The sequence below is a fragment of the Desmodus rotundus genome, chromosome 11, assembly GCF_022682495.2.
Source record: "Desmodus rotundus isolate HL8 chromosome 11, HLdesRot8A.1, whole genome shotgun sequence".
NCBI lineage: Eukaryota > Metazoa > Chordata > Mammalia > Chiroptera > Phyllostomidae > Desmodus > Desmodus rotundus.
Genome location: NC_071397.1, coordinates 53,986,332 through 54,004,491, shown reverse-complemented (window position 1 = coordinate 54,004,491; position 18,160 = coordinate 53,986,332). Strand labels below are relative to the sequence as shown.

The 18,160-nt window shown below is 42.5% G+C and overlaps 1 protein-coding gene across 4 annotated transcripts in view; it reads left to right on the top strand.

The window, feature by feature from the left end:
* Positions 1-18,160, top strand: part of FAXC (failed axon connections homolog, metaxin like GST domain containing) — a 69,227-nt gene that overhangs the window by 29,707 nt on the left and 21,360 nt on the right. The gene's annotated exons all lie outside the window — the stretch shown is intronic.

The following is an 18,160-nucleotide window of genomic DNA, read 5'->3' as shown; positions in this document are numbered from 1 at the left end:
TTTGTTACATGGGGGTGCATGGGGGGGGTCGTGTTGGCTGGGCTCCTACTACAAACAGACACCGAAAACCACTGCCTGGCTTGCGGAGTGACATTGTCTGGACCTTCTGGTGCTTTTGCTGCCTGAGCCCAGGTAGACCTGCCTGATGTAGATATGAGTGGAATTAGCTTCCAGTTTGTCTTGTTCCTTGGGAATGTCAGACCGGACTCCTGGCCTCACAGAGCAGGTGTGCAGAGGGTCTTTTCCTCCTTGGCAATGGCTCTGCCTTCTCCTGGTTTCCTTCCCTTCCTCACTACTCAGCTGTTGGGAGCCTCAGCAAGCCAGGCATTGAGCCCTTGAAGTCAAGACAGAGATTATGCCAGTGACATGCTGCTCATCTCTCACAATTTAACAGTGTGGCTCCTTAACCAGAGAGGGGTGATTATGACCTTTCTGGAGCATTTCTGGTTGGGAGAACCAGGAGCAAGGTCCTAGCTGTAATAATGATAACTGCCTATGTGTTTCTGGCACTTAATGACTTAGAAAAATGCTTTTTCCCCAATTGTGGTGAGACAAGAAGTGAACGAATGGTCAGTAGATAGTCTGGATACCTGGCAAGTATTCAAAACTACATCACAAATCTAGATGAACTTCCGCAATGGGAAACTGAGTGGGCTGCTCAAAAGCTGAGTTGAATGGAGTTGGGTCTTGTATGGGGACCCAGGGAGCAGCCTGGCTCTGTCACAGAAGCACTTCTGCTGCATTTGGGGAGGGAGAGGCTCTTTGGCTGAACATCAAAGTTTTTCTTATGAAATGAGGCAAAATTATCTGCTTCTCCCTTTACCCAGGGAGATAGCTTACTTTATTGCCCAGATGCCCAAGAGGCTCAAAATGCAAAATGACTTTCTTTGAAATTGCTCAAGATTTGGAGAAATTGATTCATCGGGTAAGTTAGATACTGTTGTTTCTGTTTAGTGGTCGTCAGTGATTGGACATCTCTGTGTCCAGGGGCTGGGGAAAACGAAGAGGAATTAGAGATCACCCCTGCTGTTAGGAGGTTACAGTCCAGTGGGAGAGACGAACTCTGAAACATGAGTAGGCAAATTACGGCCTGTTGTTTTTATGGCCTATGAGTTCAAAATAGTTTTTACATTATTAAAATGTAAGGACAAAATGCAATAGAGATTAAATATGGCCTGGGAATCCTAAAGTGTTTACCACCTGACCCTCTGGAGAGGTATGCTGCCCCTGCTCTAAGAGTGACCATGCACAGGTCGGGCTGGGGCAGGTCATGTGATGGAGGGCTACACTCGGGGCTGTGGGGACACAGCAGAAGCAGGGATGAAGTGATGGGGAGAACTGAGGAGGACCATGCAACAGGTTGCAGTTGTGTTAGCCCAAGAAAGTAAACAGTCGTTCTAATGAAGGAAATAAGGAAGGACCTTCCAGGCAAATCATGCGAAAAGGACTCATGAGGGAGGGCATTTTGGGATCAACTTGGTTACGGTGAGGATTAAAAGGTGGTTGGAGCCATATCACAAGGGATGGTAATTATACTGAGAGGTGTGTACTTCAGCATATGGAAAACGTGGAGGTGTTGCATGTCTCCGAGTATAACAGGAGGAGCCAGAGTTGCGACTTAGACAGTGGCTCTCCTCAGGCCGCAGAGGATGGGTGAGGCCTGAGGATAGGTGGTAGAGACTGATGACAGGCAGTGACTGTCTCTGCATGTAGTTTAAAGAATTCTAGTGAAATTCAAATTAAAATAAAAAATTACATTTGAAATGAAAATTAAAGTTAGCTAATTTTAATTTCTAGTGACTTTTAATTTTGGTGTATAAAGAAGTCTTTACATCCAGACTAAGTAAAAACAGAATAGAAAATATGATTTGATATATGAACATATTAATAATACTTGTTATAAATAGCTAAGAGGAGGATCAGAATTCTCTGAACACTAAAAAGGCGTTTGATGATGGAATTAAGTATCTGTCTCTGATAGAAACTATTAGGCAAAGAGACTTGAAGACTAGTTTCTTAACATGGTGGAAGGACGGAGCCAGGAGCCAGTGCCATAGTGAATGATGAGTCACTGGAAGCATCTCCACCACGCACAAGACAAGGGCGCCTGCTCTCGCTATTCTTCAGTGTGGTTTTGGGAGAGCCTGTCAATGAAGATGACACCTCCGATGTTCGAAAGAGCAGACAAAATGACTATCAATAGAAATTAAGATAAATAGCTAAAATAATGTGGAAACAACTAAAGTTATTGCAGATAATGAGAGAACTTAGTAACTACAAGTTATAAACAGGTTAATATGACAGGTTTTTTTTGAGCGTCCAAATAACAAGTTAGAAATACAATTTTAAAAATTCCATTCACAGTAGCAATAAAATTTTAAAACATTAGAAATATGATTTATGAGCTCTGACTGGTGTGGCTCAGTGGGTTGGGCTGTGTTCCTCAAACTGAAAGGTCGCCGGTTCGATTCCTGGTTGGGACACATTCCTGGGTTGTGGGCCAGGTCCCCCAATGGGGGCATGTGAGAGGCAACCGATTGATGTTTCTCTTGAACATTGATGTTTCTCTCCTTCTCTTTCTACCTCCCTTGCCCTCTGTCTAAATATAAAAAAAAATCTTTAAAAAAGTTTAAAAAAAGAAATATGATTTATGAGAAATATTCATTACCTACAGAAATAAAATCAAACAATGCTAATAAGATATAGGTCTTTTTTTTTTTAAAGAAAATGGAGAGTGTACTTTCATTCATTTATTTATTTGTTCATTCAAGGTTGATGCCTCTCGAGCCAGAGTCAAACCCAGTTCTGTCATTTACTAGCTTTGTGACCTCGGGCAAGTTTCTAAACTAATCTAGGCCTGAGTTTCCTTATGTGTAAAGTGGGGACAATAATGGTGAGAAGGAAACTAATACACGTTAAGTGCTCAGCATAGTGCCTGGCAAACGGAAATGCAAATGCAAAGTTCGGTTGTGACAGGGTCAGGACCGAGAGGCTCCGAGTGCTGTGAGAGGCCAATGGCAGGCCTGCCTCCTGGTCAGTGCTGTTCCCTGTTTGGTTCTGCACATCCCCACGTCCCACTGGGAAGCAGAGATCCCATGTATGCAGTGAATGCTGCATTTTTACCTCACGCAATGAATATATGCACTGTCTGTTTCATTCCCCTCCCGAAAGGGTGAGAGTCAAGAAGAGCTATATGGAAAATGTAAAAATCAAGAACAAAACTTGAAAAATGTTAGGTTTGGGGGAAACAGTATGGGTGGAGGCAGGAAGCCTAGTGGCCCTCACATGAAAGAGAGAGAATTTTGGAGTTAGAACCCCCCGCGTCCCTACCTGGGACCCTACCAGTTATTAGCTGTCTAACCTCACATGAATAACTTGAGTTCTTTCATCTGCAAAATGGGGTCAGAACAGTACTACATCGTAGAGTGTGAGGACTAAATGAGAATGTAGGTAATGTACTTACTATTATGACTGGCACATCGTAAATGCCAAATAAATATTAGTTATTTTCATTATCACTTTCATAGATTTTATGTGTAATACAACTACATTAGGAACATTATGTTCTGGGGGGAAAAAGGTCTTTGGGGAAAAAAAACTTTCTTCTGATTTTAAATTTTATTACTTAATTGTAGAAATTTGGGAAGGTTCAGAAAAGCACAAAGAAGGAAAATGTCACCCTAATCTTATAATGTGTTACTAACCACAGTTACCATTTTGATGCATATCTTTCCAATATTTTTATGCATAGTTTTGAATTATATGTGTGTATATACACACGGAATTTCTTCACCTGTCTCCCCCACTTAATGTACTGCAAATGGTTTCTTTCGTGGTTAAGCATTCAATGCCATTCGGTTTTGTGTATCTGGAAGCACACCTCATGGTGATATAAGACTATCAGCCAAACTCCGCTTTGCCCTCTGCCTCTTTTATATTTTGTTCTGTTATTAATCCTGAATCTACAGGTATGATCTTGAGGCAGAAGGAAAATAAGACAGACTAAAAATAATAAATATATAGTGTGTCCTGTGTTGGCACAGAGATCCTCAACTGTGCCGTTAGATACGAGTTTAAAGTGAGAACAGCAGATGAAGTCCAGTACGAATCAGGGGCATACCACCCCTTTGGCACAGGAGGATCTGTGACTTGTGCACAGTCACCCGGAGTAAAAACTGGATCCAGGAACCAAAGCCAGGCGTCTGACTCCAGATCCCTGCTAGTTCTCGCCCAGCAACTGCCCTGCGGTTCCTTATGGATTGCGACTTAAAGTGAGGTGGTGTTTGCCAAGATGAGTCCTTCTGAGCATTTTCTGAAGTTGTCACAAATAAGCAAGTTAAAATGTAGTTTTCAAAGTAATTTTTAACTGTGATATAATGTGCTCCTGGAGGCTAAGTAGAGAATTAAATAAGGAGTTTTATCACTGATTCAGATTTCCTGGGCTGTGTGAGTTGAGGCCATACACTTCTTTACTTAGGAGGCTGGCTCCCCAACAAAGAAATGTGTTAAAACTCAGTCTGAAGCGCATAAATATTTGAGGAGGAATGATGTCTTTTTGAAGCTGCTATTGAAAGAGCCAAGTAATAAAGTGGAATTTGTTAATGGAAGTGAGAAAATCAAGCCAATTGCCAGGCAACTACACTTGACTAATGACAAATATAGGGGGCACTCCTCCCCGCCCCCACTCCTTCTTGCCCAGCCTGAAGCCTTTTATTAAGACGTAAACATGATTCGGAAGTCTTTATTTTTCAGAGTCCTTGTTCACACTGGGTTGGCACATGTCAAAGAGCCAAATATCTTGGTTATTTTTTAATAAACACCAGTATGTGATCTCAACTATTTAATAGAGAGTAAAGGGAGGCAAAGGAACACTTCTTTTCAAAGGCAATAAAAAGGAGTCACTTGCCATGTGTACTTCATGTCACCCTTATCAGCACACATAGTTACAATGTGGTATAGTTCTCCAGGATGAGTTAAAAAATAAAATAATTTTTAAAGTACATAGATATTTAATTGATCATTTAATTCTTAGTTAAATAACATATAGAAGATTAAAAGAAGCTTTTGTAATTAGTAATAGAACATTTCTAGGCCACTGTTAACAAGAAATGCCTTTGGGGTTCCATGCCTCCAGACTAGGAAGCCTCACTCGGGGCAAAGGTGATGTGTCTCAGGAAGCGGATGGACTGCGGCAGAGACAGGGCGAGGAAGAAGTAAAGAGAGCATGGCTGCAGTTATGCATGCAAGTCTGGGCCAGAAATCTTTGAAGAACAAGGTGCCACTTGGCAGACCCCCTTTCCCCTCTGGCACGCCAGGAGAGGAGAGAGTTGGTCTCAGGGAGCTGGGACTCCAAAGGGGGAAGCAGGGACTCTAGGAAGACACGGATGAGGGGAGGGATGTGGTCACTACAGCAAGGGGGCTGCCCTCTTTGGGGAGTGTGCCTTCGGTCGTTGCCAAGTCCTTTCAGTGGGTTTCTTCTACTCTGTATCTGTTCTCACATTTCTCCCAGTCACAACACAAGATTGTATTTTAATGCTTTTGGAAGGCAGTTTTCATAAAGTTGAGCTAAGAGTTATTAAGAAAAGATGAGGTGGGAACCCCTTGTTTGTGGGTCAGGGCGGATTGCTGGTGGGCCTGAGATTCCTCTCTTGTCTCTGCTAACCCTAGGGCTCAGGCTGGGGTAGCAGCCTGCAGGATGAGGGGGTGTTGGGGATAGTCCAGATTGTCACAAAGGAGTCTTAAGGAAGCATTTATCTGAGTGCAATGAGGCAGACACTACCGGAATCTAATGTTTCTTTGCTTTTAATTGAGCTGTTATAGATCCTATGGGGCGACACAGCAGTTATCTGATGGGGAAAGCAATGAATGATTGGTAAAGAGTGTTGGTTTGGGAGAGATAATCACATGGGGGAGCATAATAAAAGTACAGTTTCAGTTCTGATGCTCAGCTACGCACCATTGGTGAGCAATAAATATGTGCTGGATGAACAGCAAATCTGGACTCCAGGATCTGTGGATATGGGAGTACTTTTCTAGTAAAATATTCAGATTTGTGAATGCATTTAAGAAGTGGAATCAGAAATAGTGGTGGTTTCTCCAGGTGACACCTGCAATTTCCTATCAAAGAATGTAATTTTCAGTCATGGCTCGAGATTTGGGAGAGAGAGTATACTTGTAGTAATTGGCATTCAGACAGAAGGGCAGTGCCTTTGACTGAGGACTGTGTGTGTCAGCCTGCGTGGACGAACACACACAGGTGTGCCAGGCTCCTTGTGAGGGGCTGAAGAGAGAGTGGTGAACAAGTTGGGCACAGTCCTGAGTGACCAGAGCTGTCACCCGAGGGAGATAGTGTCATAAACCTCTATAATGTAGCAAACTTAGGAGAAGTGCCACATGGAGAAATACAAGGTGCAACAGGGCACTGTGCAGGGGAAACCAACCTGGTCGGTGAGGAGGGGGTTGCGAAAGGCCTCTTCGAGGGGATGACGTGTAGACTGGGCTCTCGAAGATAAGCTGGAGTTAGGTAGGGATGTGTGAGGGGAAGAGGAACTGGGGTAGGACAGGGAGAAGATTACCATGGAAATACAAGGCTCTGAGATGAAGAGCAGCTGGGATTCTTTAAGGAATGAAAAGATCGCCAGTGTGTCTGGAAATTGTGCAAGAGCTGAAGTGTGGCATGAGGTGGAGGTAGGCAGGGGCTAGATCACGCAGGCCTCATATGTCCCCTAAATCATTTTAAGCTTTGTTTTTAAGAGCAGTGGAAGCCATGAGAGGTTGAAAGTAGTGAGTTGGCACAACCTTGTTTATATTTAATGTGCCAGAGGGGCCAAGAATGGATGCGGGTCCGGGTGAGGAGGCCGTCGTAGTCTAGGAAAGAGAAGATGGTCATGTGGACTATAGCCAGGGTGCTAGAGTTGGGCATCAGATGATGAATTCAGGCTACATTTTAGAGACAGAATTGGCTAAAATTTAGTGATTTGATATGTGTGTATGGAGCAGGGTGAGGGTGGTGATAGTGAGGGCGGGGGAGTGGAATAACCCAGTTCTTGATGTAAAAACTTACTAAACAAAATAGTGAATAGACTTGAAGAACACTGGGGGAGAGGGAAGATTACATCTTTAAGTTGTGGGTATTAAGTTGAGTTTGATATTCCCGCAAGATAGACATGTGGGTGGAAACTAAGAATATGATCAAGGCAGCCATTTCCATCAGTGGAGAAAAGACAAATTGATTCAGTAAATGGTTCTGGGACAGCTGGCTAACCATTCAGAACAAAGTAAGTACAATCTTGACTTTATGTCATATACCTGCATAAATGGCAAATGGGTTAAGCATTTCAATGTAAAAAATAAAATCATAAAGTTTTCAGGATAAATTGTGGAAGACTCTTCCATAATCTTGAAGTTGGGAATTTTTTTCTGACATGGCATGAAAGAGAGAAACTATAAAAGACAAGCTGAACTGCTAGATTACATGAGAAAAACAAAACGAACCTCCTCTATGTCAAAAATCTTCTTAACTACAGTTAAAATTGAAATGGTAAGCTGGAAAAATGTTTGCAACAGGTGACAAAAGCATTAATATTACCAAATATATGACGAGCTTCTACAAATCAATGAGAAAAGTGAATACCTGAAGGGGAGAATTGGGCAAAAGAGATACAAAGATAATTTGCAACAACAATACAAATGATGAATAAATACATGAAAAGTGTTCAACCTCTTTAGTATTGGGCTGGCCAAAAAGTTCCTTTAGCTTTTTCCATAGGATGGCTCTAGTAGTGCTTAGTCTTGAACTTTATTGAAACAATATTGTTAGATTGTATTGTGATAGCTGTGATTATCAGCATGCATTTAAAAAAAACATCAAAATTGGTGAATATTTGTGCAGCCATTTTAATATTGAAGGAGATATACAACATTTTCAGCTTATTGTGCTTTATTATTTCAACAAAGGTAAAAACAACTGAAATGCAAAAAAAGATTTGTGCAGTGTATGGAGAAGGCACTGTGACTTATCGAACTTGTCAAAAGCGGTTTGTGAAGTTTCTTGGTACTGTTGACATTTTGGCCAAATAATTCTTTTCTGTGGGGCTGTCTTATGCATTGGAAGATGTTTAGAGCTCCCCGGGTCCCTACCCACCAGAAGCCAATAGTGGGAGATAGCCAACACACTCAAAATATCCAAATCAATAAAGTTATTGGTGAAAATGAAAAACATGCTTCCCAGCAATTTTCATCAGTTTAGATCAAATAAAGTCTTATAAAAATTAAAAAAAAAAAAGAAAACTGTGTCCTTTATTTTACAGAAAAACAGACTTTTTGGCCAATTCAATAACTAGAGCAATGTAAGTTAAAAGATGAAGCACCACTCTCAGACTGGCCAAGTTTTTTTGTTTTTTTTTAATATAATACGATGTATTGGCCAGGGGTTTGGGGGATGCACTGACACTCTGCTGGTAGGAATTAAAACTTGTACATATTTTCTAAAGTTACATTCCAGAGTTTTAAAAGTCTTAAAATTTAAAAGTCTGGCTGTTGTGGTTCAGTGAATTGAGTGCCGGCCTGTGAACCAAAGGGTCACCGGTTCCATTCGCAGTCAGGGCACATGCCTGGGTTGTGGGCCAGGTCCCCAGTAGGGGGCGTGTGAGAGGCAATTACACATTGATGTTTCCCTCTCTCCCTCCCTTCCTCTCTTTCTAGAAATAAATAAATAAAATCTTTCTAGAAGTCATAAAATTTTACACATTGTAAATAATTAAAATTTTAGGAGTTTTTTTCCTAAGAAAATTATGACTTATCTATAAAGAAGATTGTAATATTGAAATATTGAAATCTTACAGTTGTTGTTGGTATGGATTTTGTACCTGTGTCCCTAGCTTTTGTTTGAAGTGGTAACAGGAAACTTAATTACTTGAGGCACTTGGCTGCTCTCCCTTTCCCCTCCCTCCTCTCATTCCCTTATATTGTCATCTAGCTTCTTTCAGGTGGGGGTGTTAAGGTTTAACCATAGCAGAACACACATAAATTGGAATATCTTTAGGTGCCAACTCATGGCTTATTCGTGAGTAATTTGCATTTCTCTTGGGAAAAAAGATATGATTTCATTAGTTTTCTTTGGTCACAGACACACCTAAGGAAATAGTCACTGTGAAGCATGCTCTGAAGAGCTAAGCAGTGGGCTGTGGTGCGAGGAGGTTGAGGGCAGTGGGACACCTACAGGTTTTGTTTAAGGGCACAAAGTTAAGTGACAACAAGGAGAAAGTCAAGGCACTCAACTTGTAATTTGCTTCTACACAGGTAAGAATTGAAATACAAACTAGGTGAGTAGGTCGCTAGAGAGCACTTCAATATCTTTAAACAACTAACAGACTAATAAGCAAACTCATTATTTAATTATTTTTGTGTTGGTTATATACCAGGTGCTAGGCTAGGCTCTTGGGAAACAAAGATGAATGAGAATCATCTCTACCTTCAAGAAGCTTACAATTTAGTGGCTCTCAAGTCCTAGGATATGAAAAATTTCCCATGTGATCTGCAGCTCTGACTGTAGTCTTTGAGCAGCGGGAAGGACAGGGAACATGTCAGAAGATGGAGATAGGACATTGTCCCAGTTTCTAAAAGGGGAGGAAGGAATAGAAACTGATAGTGAAATAATGTACTAGAATGAGTTAGTAAGTAGATAGTTTTCACGAAGGACTGTCATTGGTTTATAATGAAAAACTCACACCAAAAAGTGACCACTCTGTCTTCCTGACTTGCTGGACTGACTAGTGGGAGAGGCCATCTCTTGATTTCTTCAAACCACTGGATCCCATCTCTCATGATGCTCTTGTGGACCAGATGGCTGGTTTTCAAAGGGGGCTCCATGGCCATGACGGCAAAGTTTGTTGAGTGCTCTGGTGGGGAGGAGAGGGTCTCTCTCCACTCCTGCTTCACCTACAGCAGCTCCTCTGTTATCTGTTTATACAGGGTGGGGCAAAAGTAGGCTTACAGCTGTTCATATGGGAGATAGTACAGTAATTAATAAATAATAATTCGGGAGTAAACTCTGTGTTTCACATCCTTACAACTGTAAACCTACATTTGCCCCTCCCTGTATGTTGGAAATCTGCTGGGTTTTGTTTGACAGACAACTTCACCTACCAAATAAAAATGTTTGAAAGTCCGTGGATTAATTGTGGTGCATTCGTGGCTGGTTGAGTGGCTGTGTCCTCGCAGTGTCGGTTAATGGACTGATACAACCTGAAGAGAGCTCTCCAGGGACTCTGCTCTTGACTTTTATCAGTGTCCTGTTGGCAACTTCAAAGGTGTACTTAATGGTTTTTGAATGACTCTAGGTTGAAGGATAGCTAAAAATTTGGACAGGAAAACCAGGAATCAAAGCTTTCAATCTTGACAAGAAGAAACCTAATAGGGACGTGGCAAATTCTGTACCAGGTCCCCAAATTGAATTGCACAAATCTAGGATGAAAAGAGACATGTGAAAAAAGACTTATGATTTTAATCTCGGTATGTCACCAGTGTGATGGGCTGCCGAAGAAGCTAGTAAAAACCTAGCGTGTGTAAACAGAGCAGTGGCCTTTCTGGAACTTTATCCCATAGTGTGTCAGGCAAACTCGTTCCGTGTTCCCAGGCGCCTGGTGCTTTCTTCCCTCAGAGCCTTTCTGCCTCCCTGCACCTTCTCTCGGTGATCCGGTTTGACTGTCTCAGCTGGACTTTGCTCCAGGTCTGGTGGATTCACTTCTGTCTCTAGGGCCTGGCTGAGTGCCTGGCACACATTAGGTGGCCAACAATTGTTTCTTGAAGCAAGAAGTGCATATTCAGTTCTGGAATCCATCTTTTAAACTTTTTTTAAGAAAGATTTTATTTATTTACTTTTAGAGAGAGGGGAAGGGAGGGAGAAAGAGAGGGAGAGAAACAATGTGTGAGAGATACATCAGTTACCTCTCACGCACCCCCCCCCCCCCCCCCCGCTGGGGACCTGACCCACAGCCCAGGCACGTGCCCTGACTGGAATAGAACTGGTGGCCTTTCAGTCCGCAGGCTGGTGCTCAATCCATTGGGCCACACCAGCGACAGCTAGGATCTCTTTAAAGGGAACTTGGCCAAACTAGGGTGTATCCAGAGAAGGATGGCTAGGAAGATTGTTAGTCTCAAAATAATGTTACGTGAGGAGTTTGAGGATCCTGGGGATGGATAGTCTGGAGAAGTGAAGACATATGTGTCATATGCTAGTTTTTGTTTGTTTGTTTTATTGAAAGTGGGTGGTGACTTAGGTTACTGCAGATGATGAACATATTTGGGGAGAGGAGGACAGAGAGGAGGATGGAGCATGTATGTGGGAAAATGACAGTGGATCACAACTCAGGGAAAGGCAGCACTTTCAAATAGACCTGTTCAGAATTGGAAGGGCTTGTCTTGTGTGGTCAGAGCAGACCTCTTTGGAACTACCCAGCGTGTGGTTGATGGGCAGGAGAGCTGAGGAGTCTTTTTGCAGATGATGAGATCTTTAACGAGGCAGGGTCTCTGGGGTCCTTCCAGTTCTGATGGTTTCATGGTTTTTATATTCATTCTCTGGAGAGGAGCAAAGACAGTTTTCTAAGTTATAAAACAACGCCAAGGCCAAAGTGGAGATTCGGTTGCTCGTTCTGGTTGATCTCCTGGATTGTGATTTTTATTTAGGTGGCTGCTCATGTCTTCTGAAGGCACACTGCTTTCAGTGGTCCAAATTTCCTCTGTATCTTTTGTTATTAAATCTACTTTTGAACAACAGTTGGTTTCTAATAAACCTCTCTTCTAGTCTTCCACTTCTTTTAAAGTGATTTTTACTCAAAGGCTTTGGACACTAGCAAACTTGTTTTTGTCTTTAAGGCGCCTGGTAATAGGCTATTTTAATAGCTGCTCTTCCTACCCTGTTTAATCGCATCGTGCAACAGCACTGCATTCACATTAGGCCCTCTGGCCTAGGCTGGGAGCCACCCAGAGCACAGCAGCCACACACTGGGCCTTCCGTGAGTGACAGGGCGAAGGTTCCAGGCCTAGGCAGTAGACAAGAATGAGAAACATTAGGTTACTTCTCTGCACATTTTAGCACAGTTAGCATATGCTGAGGAGTTGTGAACAGAGGGCGGAGGAGGGGAAATAGAAGTAATTATGCCCGTCAGTCTAGCTAGAAAGACGAAATCCACAGATAAAGAAGAAAATTATAGTAAGAGGAATGTTCTGGAACCTCAAAGCAATGTTTCCTAATGCAGGTTCTAAGCCCTTTCCAAATAACCTGTCTGGATCAGTGGTTCTCAGCCCTGATTGCTCTTTAGAATCACCTGGGGGGCTTTTAGAACACAGCTGCACAGGCCTATGCCAGGCCACAGGACTCCGAGTCTCTGGGAGTGGCGTGGGGAGGGGGAAGGTGCTTTTTAAAGCTCAGCAGGTGATTCGAATATGTTTCTTACCTAGTATAAGGCAGGGGGGAGGACTGAAGGGGGAAGGGGGAAGGGGGAAGAGGGAAGAGGGAAGAGGGAAGAGGGAAGAGGGAAGAGGGAAGGGCGAAGGGCGAGGGGCGAGGGGCGAGGGGCGAGGGGCGAGGGGCGAGGGGCGAGGGGCGGGCCAGGGTGCCCGGAGGAGGACAATGGGCGAAGAGCCATGGAAGGGGCCATCAGAGGAGGCTGACTGTGCCTTGGCTTGGGCAGGTATGAAAGGGGGAAATTGTAGTCTTTATAAGGGAGGCAATAAAATTCAGAACAAACCAGGCTTACTTTGTGGTTTTGTTGAGAGGGTAACCCTGGTTGGTTCTGATTGCGTGTACTTAGCCCAGTCCTTCCTGATTTCTGTGTCAGAAACCTACTATGTAAACTGTAGAGTTCTTGTGTGGGTAAATCTTGGACCCTCATTCTAACAGCACCTTGAGATGTTGTAGTTTTACAGTGCCTCTGAGAGCGAGTTATCTCACAGAGGAGAGAGCCCACTGAGGTTCAGAACGGCTGGAGACTGGTTCTCAGGCCACTGAGCTAGTGACAGTGCTTTTTTTTCTTTCTCCTGCACAACCTCTGTGTGTGTGCCTTGGTGGCTCATTAAAATCACATGCAAGAATGGTAGTAATTTGATTTGAAAACCATAAATCTCTTTTTACCTTTATTCATTATTTTCCAATGGGAGCCTTAGCTTTTTACGAGTTCATACTGGAGCCTTGTACTCACTGACTGAAGTGGAAGAGATTCACTCTGAGAGGTCTTTGCATATTATTCAATAACTAAATTGCTTGCTGCTCACTAGTGGAGAGGACTGTTAGACCAGGTACTCAGGAAGCATCAACTCTTCTTTTCAAGCATCCTGCCCACTCCAGAGTTCCTGAGAGAGGAGTGGATGGCCTGGGGGCCTGGAAATCCTTAACTAGCCAGGGATTGCTGGGGACTGGCCTTGCTCTTATTAAAGTGTTTGCAGCTGTGTGGGGATTAGGCAGTGTCTGGCCAGAGTTGTGGCTCCCTTCCCACTTCATTATTGCTATCTCAATTGCTAAAAATATGTTGATTACTCATGAAAATATAAAAATTATTGGTAGCAGAATAAAATTAAATGCTAATCAGTACCGAGCTCTGAGACATCTTTGTGGTTTATTTAGTAACACGAATTGGTTGGTATAATTCTGCCCCAAGTGATCTGGTCTCTATCCTGGGGATGGTCTGTTTCTTCCTCTGAGAATAGTGACCTTGTGCTTAAATATTCAGGGTTCCAATTGCTGAATGACTAGAATAAAAGAAAGCAAAAAATTATAGGATAGCATCGTGAGACAATAGGTTTGTGAATCTAACAGCACACATCTTGTAGGCGTTTATGCATTAGACCGATACAGAACGGGGAGGCCCAGTGGTTTCCTAGTGCGCCAGGTGGGGAGCCCTCCATGAGCGTTCTGCCGGCCGATTTGACCAGATAAAATTCAGTGACCAGACTGCCCAACTCAGGGAGGAATTACAGATCAATGGTGACCAGATGTGTGCTAATACATTAAGTCAATTGTTTGGTCCTCGGTGAACCCAACAACTTATTTTTATTTATTAAAGTTATTCATATTGTATTGAAAAAACTATAATCAACCCATAAAAACTTGAGAAGAACTTAGTTATGTTCCATAATTCTATCACTTAACTCAGTAGCTATTTTCTATTTCCCTGTATCTTCCACATGCATATTTTTTATAAATTTTATTTTTGATGTATACATCTGCTTGTATGCCATTCATTTTAAAAGCAAACTAAACACTTCTGTTTGACATATTTTAGAAATACCTTTTTAAAAAGCTGCATAGTACTTTATTCTGTTGGAAAGAATTATTAATTCCCTTAGACTTGGCACTATTTTTTAATAGGTAACTCTAAATTAAATTCCTGCATGCTTTACTTTTGAGGAATTATTTACTTGAGATACACTCGCAGGAGTGGAATCCCTGGGTGAAATGTTATGAACACCGTTAAGTCTGTTCCCAGGCACCGCCATGGTTTCCAAAGGGAAGGACAGAGCTACCAAGTGACCAGGAAAGGACTGAGTTTCAACGCTCATCAGTGACAGGTCCTATTACTGAAAAACAGTTTACCACTTTATTCATTATACAACTGGTATCTTAAGGTTGTTTTGTTTTCCAATTCTTTATTCACTTGTAAGAAACATTTTTGATTTTTTCCTAATTATGTTTCTTATGTGAATTAGTGTTCCAATCCTTTGTACATTTTTAAAAATTAAATCTTGAGGTTATCTTTAAATGTAGTTGATCTACTTATAACTCACAGATATAGTCGCTGAGTGATGTTCATGGCAAATATTTTCTCTGTCTTACTTGGAATCTGAAAGGTTTATGTGAATGGACAGTCTTACTCATGGTCATCCTCCTCAGTCCCCCCACCGCAGGCACTCACGGTGCTCGGTGGACCTTTTGGCCAACACCTCACAGCCTTGCACCCCATGTCTGCAGTGACCTCTACTCCTCCTACTGAGCCGCCGTCTGCCACAGGCCAGCTCCAGACTCAGACAACACCCGGGCCGTCCGACATCTGACCAGGACCTCACACCTGCCAGCATGCTCTCTCCCACACCATCTCACTCCCTCACTCGATTGCTGACTGCCTCCAGATCTCAAGCTCCTTTCTCATTCACTTTCCCTCCACTCGCCTTCTTATACTGACTTTCTTATAGTCCCTTCTTATACTGACTTTCCTCTCACTCACCTGAGCCAGAGACCATGGGAGTTCTCCAATCAGCTCCTCTAAAGATTTATTTATTTTTAGAGAGAGGGGAAGGGAGGGAGAAAGAGAGGGAGAGAAGCATCAGTGTGTGGTTGCCTCTCACACACCCCCAACTGGGGACCTGGCCCACAACCCAGGCATGTGCCCTGACTGGGAATTGAACTGGCAACCCTTTGGTTTGCAGGCTGGCACTCAATCCACTGAGCCACACCAACCAGGGTTCCAGTTAGCTCCTTTAGCCTGGTCAGCCTCTCTCTCCTCTTTGCTGAGTCCCAACCTGTCCACCAATGCCTCTCCTTAGGAGTCAGAGAACAAATTCTCATCTCTCCAACTTTTATTTCTTTACAGGCTTCTTCTACTTACTGTGTTAAGTCTTTCCCATCTTTAAAAATAACATTCCAGCCCTGGCCAGGTTGCTCAGTTGGTTGGAGCATTGTCTTGTGCACCAAAAGTTCGAGGGTTCAATCCCTGATCAGGGCACATACCTAGGTTGTGGGTTCAATCCCTGGTGGAGGTGTGTATGGGAAGCAACTGATCCATATTTCTTTCTCACATCAATGTTTCTCTCTCTTCCCCCCACCCCTGCCCCCCCGCCTCCCTCCATCTCTCTCTCCTTCTCCCTCTCCCTCCCTTCCTTTTTCTCTCAAATCAATAAACATATCCTTGGTTGAGGATTAAAAAAAATGATAAAGTAACACTCCAATTCTGTCCTGTCCCTTGTCTTCCCTTCACACAGAAGCTTATTTGAAATGTGGCAACAACACTATTCTTCACCTGTCTCCCATTTACTCTTGAGCCACTGCACCCTGACTTCCGCCCTGCTTCCAAATTGTTTGTGAAGGGGTAAGTAGCACACTGCCCATCACCAGATCCATCTAAACGCCTTTTATTTTAGCTCTCTTTTTTTATATTTTGACCTTTTGGAAGTTAGAAACTTCTACCTGAGGGGGAGACTTTAAGAAGTCTCCTCCCTGATGTAAGGCTAATGAAAGTGAGGTTTCTTTGGTGATCGAAGTACAAAGGATTCAGGCTTTCTCTTCCCTGTGTTCAATGCTACAGATTCCCAGGTGTCCCGGGGGAGGCATTAGTCTCTTACTAATCAGGTGATACCCTGGTGGTTGGGTGTAATGTACTAACACGTGCAGGCACTTACTTTTCATACATGAATTCATTTACAGCTCACAATGATCCTATCTAGGAGGAAATTTAGGCCCAAAGAGGTTATGTCCAGGGACACCTAGCTAATAAATGATGGAGCTTGGATTTAAACCTAAAGTTGCCCAGGAGAAGCCAGAAGTCATTGCTGAATATTTTTAGCCTTTATCTTTCTTATTGGATAAATAACCATTTCTATCCCTTCTTCCTTGCTTCTCCTTTTCAGGTTTCTTAAATCTTGGTGGTTCTCAATATTCTTCCCCACCAGCCCCCGCCCCCCGCCCCATGCCCCATTCATCTCCCGAATCCAGCTGTTTTCTATATTTTCACTGAGATGTCCCACAGCCACCTCAAATTCAGCTTATCCCAAAACAGAACTCCTCACCTCCCACCAAACCAGCATCGCTTCCTGTAACCTCTCCTGGTGAATGGCACCATCGTTCATTCAGTCATTCAAGTTGGATGCCAAAAACTCATCCTAGATTTCTCCTCCTCCATTACGCTCCACCTGGCGTTCAAAGCCCTACACTGCTTGGGCCCTGCCTTCCTTCTAATCTCGTTTCTTACCCCTGACCTCTTGCTTACTGTATGCCAAATGTACTGGTCTTCTCTCAGCTTCACAGACCCACCAATGACCTTAAGGCATTTGTCTTAGCTGTTTTTTTGCCCTGCCTAAAATTCTCATCCTCAAGATCTTTCTAGTGCTAGATCCTTCTTGACGTTTATATCTCTGTGTAAATATTTCCTCCACAGAGAGGCCTTCCATTTCCACCCACGCTAGTGTGGCTGCCAGTAACCCTCTATTATGTCACCTTCCTGTAATTCTCTGTATAACTCATCCCCAACTAAAAGGCTTTTGTATTGATTGATTGATTTGTTTATCATCTCTCCATGTGATGTAAATTCCATGAGAGCAGTGACTTTGTCTTCTGTTAGTCCCTGTCTCACTAGTACCCAGAGCTGTTTTTAACATATAATCAAAATAATATTATTAAGAACTGACATTTATGGAGCATTTCCAATGTGGCTTTACAAATAGTAGTACAATATATAGTACCCTTATATGGTAATGTAATATATACTTTCATAATAATATACATGATGTATATTATACATTAATTCATATAATATACAATATAATAAATTATAGAATATATAACATATATGTTGTATATATATGTAAGTGAAATATCTACTATATATTTGTATAATATATACATATGTATGTGTGTTTGTGTATATGTATATATATCTTTATGGTACTATAAAAACAATACTTATTCTCATAAGGTTTTGGAAAACTAAATTAAGCTAGAAACTATTCTTAGTAATTCTCACTAAAGCCATATGAGGCCACTATTATTATTATTATCAACATCATCAACATCATCCTTGGTATGATTGTGCCTGGTTTGTGAGTGAAGAAACTGAAGTACTGTACGTAATGGTTAACTAACTTACCTGAGATCACATGGCTAATGAGTAGTGGGCCCACGCTTGGATCCAGGAGCCTGTCTCTAGAGCCAGGTGCTCAGTAGGTGCTTGCTTACTGCATGAATGAGTATAATTCATCTCCAGGGCGCCTGCCAAACACCTTAACCTCCCACTTCCTGTCTGCCCCACAGCCATAGTAGAGGCACCTGATGTCTCATGTCTGGATTTTGCTGCAGCTTTTTAGCTGGTGTCCCAACCTCCAGTTTTGCTTTTTAGTTTCAGTAGAGTGATTAATCTAAAATGGAAATCAGAAGTATAGGCTCCCAATTGTTTTA